At 34.6% G+C, this 3817-nt stretch overlaps 1 long non-coding RNA gene across 1 annotated transcript; it reads left to right on the top strand.

Annotated features, from left to right (window-relative positions):
• Positions 1 to 344: 344 nt before the first annotated feature.
• LOC135072248 (uncharacterized) lies at positions 345 to 2932 on the top strand. Its single transcript, XR_010257379.1, has 4 exons — positions 345 to 359; positions 435 to 590; positions 1950 to 2152; positions 2311 to 2932. It is a non-coding gene; the product is annotated as an uncharacterized LOC135072248 (long non-coding RNA).
• Positions 2933 to 3817: the final 885 nt, after the last annotated feature.

Genomic DNA, 3817 nt, shown 5'->3' with positions numbered 1-3817 from the left:
ACCAATTGACAGCAGAACAAACAGAGCCCCGTTGACATTATAATAATATAGAGCACTCCATCAATAGGCAATCCAACTGCTGAAAGTACACTTGGCCAAATCGCATTAATGTGAACACATACTTGACAGGTTTCTTCTTGCCGATATGATAGGTGTGCTTCGACCTTTATGCGTTAGCAAATATTTGGCTATATGGACGATATCCCAAGCCGTAAACCTTGTCTAGAAAAAAAATAAGCTGTGACGTCACAATCAATGAAATGTCAAAATTTGGCTCTAATTTTTGTTGATTTGATTTTTGAACGCTGCCTCCACTTCCTATGTATTACTTTTCTCTATGGCCTCCACCTTGTTGTAATGTGGGTATTTAACTTTCTATTTTGATACACATATTCTTTATCACTTTAGTGTTAATCATTATTTATTTGTTATAGTTTTTAGGAGACAACACAACATTTAATTTCTCTACCGTGGACAGCATTCACGTTACAAACATGAGTAATTCACCCAGTGCCAGTTCTCCTAAATTCAAAAATTTAAGGAAGAAACAAAGAAGCTCACCTATGGAATTAAAAGAAAAAATACGGAAGGTCAGTAACATTTTTTTAGCTTTACTTACATGGTTATTTCCCTTGTAATCTTGCAAACAAACACTTGAATGACCACTCCTTAATCTTATTAAACCTAGATGAGTAAGTTAGTTGGCCCCTGGCTAGATGACATGATGATAGTAGTTACCTAGTTCTCTGTTACATGCTATAAGTTACCGGTTGGCCGAGGTGACAAGACAAGTTTATTATGGTTGGATAATCGGGCAAACCAGCTTTAATGTGACTGTCCTAATTCAATTAACCCGGCGCCAATGACGTGAAAATAATTGCAAAGACGATGACCCCGGGTCATATTGACCCATACTTCATCGATCATTTTTCAGGAAATTGAACAAGTAATCTTAATTTTAATTACTGTCTATGTTTATAGGGTTCTTTACTGAACTAATAAAACAAAAATAATACTAATACATAATATAAATCAATTTTTTATAAATTTTTAAACAAAACATGAAAAAATCATGTATAAAAACACAATGAGTCTATATTTTTTGTTTTTGGTAAAGATTTTTAGTATTTATAGGAATCAACAATGTTATATAGTGAAAAAAAGACAAAATCAACATCTTATATGCAGATACAATGAGATCAGTCTCCTACTTCATCATTCAGAGTCATGGAACTGCTGCAACTGGTGCAGTATGTAATCAAATGGTCTGGGCATGTAAAAGTGGCATGACGCACTTGCCGACGTTGTACTAATACAAGTTCGAGATTATCCGAAGACTGAGTCCACACTACTTGCGTATTTTTCACATTCGTTGCCATTTCTAAGTTTTGGCTATAACAGCCTGAAATTCTTCACTTTCGGAATCAGACTCTTCTAGCAGCGCTTCATTCTTGCTGGGTCATTTAACAAAGTCATTTTGACCAAAACTTAAAAAATAACAACATAAGCTAGCACTAAACACAAAATAAGTGAATAAAAGTAAGCCACAAAATCACCGCGCCACCGATGACGCCGGGTCATAATGACCCGTTTTATTTTGAAGCCTGTGTATCTTGCTACGCAAGTGAAGTCACACTGAGTTAACTAACGGAATGGACTTAGGGAGGTTGCATCTCCAGCTATACGAACGATCGAACCACAAAATGAACGCAAAAAAAAATTATGAACGTTTGAAAATGCCTCGGGTCAATATGACCCAGCGTCATTGACGCCGGGTTAAGAATTTAATATTTCTCTCTCAGCAGACTTATGTGCTCAAAAAGGGTGGTGATCACAATTAGACAGGTTTTTTAATGTTAACTTAAAAATAGATGAGATAATCCATTTCATCTGCAGATTTAATATTTGTTTCCATTTAAAGCTCTTGATTTCTTTATCTTTGATTACAGAACTACAAGGACAAGATTCAAAATTGCCGTGAAACCCTAATGAATAGGTTTCGTGGCACAGTAGAGGAATTCGCTCTTCACAATACTTTGACTGAAATATATAATAATATGTTTGACTTATCAAATGTGCCTCAAGTTGATGATGAAGACGTAGAAGTTTTAGAAGAAATAAAAAATGAACTGATTCAGGAGGAAATGGACTGGTAGGTTAACTTAGATTAAAATTTTAACTTTAATAAAATTGTAATCAAAATATTAAATTACATAATAATATTATACTATGTGTATTTTTGTGTCAGGATAATAACATATTTATTTTGTTTAAGGATATATTGTTATATTAATGCAATTATTTTTTCAGGTATTTGGAAGAATATGAAAAGTCTCAAGTGGATGTTGATTGGTCAACAATTGAACAAGAAAATAATGTAATATGTCCAATTTGTCAGAAAAAAAATCTTTGTCTTGAAAACTGTGACCTAACTTGCTTACATTGTAAAATCACTATAAAAACCGATAAATCATTAGCTGATGTTAAAAAATCAATTTTATATTCATTAGAAAAACATAGTGCATTATGCAACCATGAATTCCAATTTGTCTTAGTACCAGAATCACATGAAAGTCACATCTACTTAATTTGTAGTGGTTGTCAAGAAATGCAAATTGTTGTTTGATTTGATGTTTAAAAATAAGATTTAAGTGATATATTTTTTAAACTAAAAAACCATTATTTGGGTCTAATTTGATAGAAATAATAATTGTTTGTATCTATTGAGTCATAGATACATACATACATTAACCCTGGACCTTAAAATAAAATGTTTGAAAATACACCTGCAACTTATTTTTTGAACAACTTATTCACTATTTTGTTTATTCTTTAGAATTTTAATTTTAATAAAATGAAAATAACTTATTCATATCGATTGTTTAATCATTTTTGTAAATATTTTAATAAATTAAATTTAATTGTTTACTTATTTATCAATTGATTTTATTGATTCCTACAAATCTGCAACAGAGGACCTGTGGTAGTGTGTAGTAGCGTGGTAGTAACGCTCTGTATAGGTAGGTACTTACTTTATCAGTTTTATAATAATTGCCTGAACGCCTACTTATTGCCAAAAAGGTAAGAAAAAGGTCTTTATTTCCATCTACCCCCTTCAAGCTTGCCACCGCGCGGGGTGTTGGTTGACAGCTTAGATTAATTAATCTAATGGCGCATTTTCATTAATCTCGTTCGGTATACAGCATGCGGGGACTCCCCGCATGCGATATAACGACCAATGAAAGTTGCAAGTTGATACGAATTCGGTACAACGCCTGCGGGGATTCCTATCGTGCTATCGACCAATGAAATTCATCATTCTGTACGGCTAGCACGAAAAACTTTCGAGTTCAAATCGTTTGCGTACTCAAATCGCCATCAAAAGATTTAGTAAGAAAACTACAACAGCGTCCTTGTGAACGTGTCGTAAAGTGAACTTAGTATGAGATGTGGTTGCACGAAACTTATTTTGAGAGTCAAAATTGTCACCTTATCGTTTAATTCGAAGATTGAGTATCGAATTTTATCGAGTACGCAAACGATTCGAAGACGAAAGTTGTTCATGCTAGAGGTACAGATTTTCTGACGCGCCATGCCTGTTTCTATTTTTTAGTAAACTTCGCACCCAGATTGCGGGCCCTGTGGCACGCCGTAGTGAATTATATCCTCTTTGTGGCACGCGTTCCAGAAATCTCTCGCACTCCGCATGCGGACCCTATCGATGAATGAAAACGGTTCCCCGAATGCGGGCTCTGTGGCATGCGCATGCGGACCCTATCGATGAATGAAAACGGTTCCCCGAATGCGGGCTCTGTGG

The sequence above is a fragment of the Ostrinia nubilalis genome, chromosome 5 (assembly GCF_963855985.1).
Source record: "Ostrinia nubilalis chromosome 5, ilOstNubi1.1, whole genome shotgun sequence".
Taxonomy (NCBI): Eukaryota; Metazoa; Arthropoda; class Insecta; order Lepidoptera; family Crambidae; genus Ostrinia; species Ostrinia nubilalis.
Note: the sequence above shows the minus strand (reverse complement) of the source record. Positions and strands in the feature narration are given on the sequence as shown.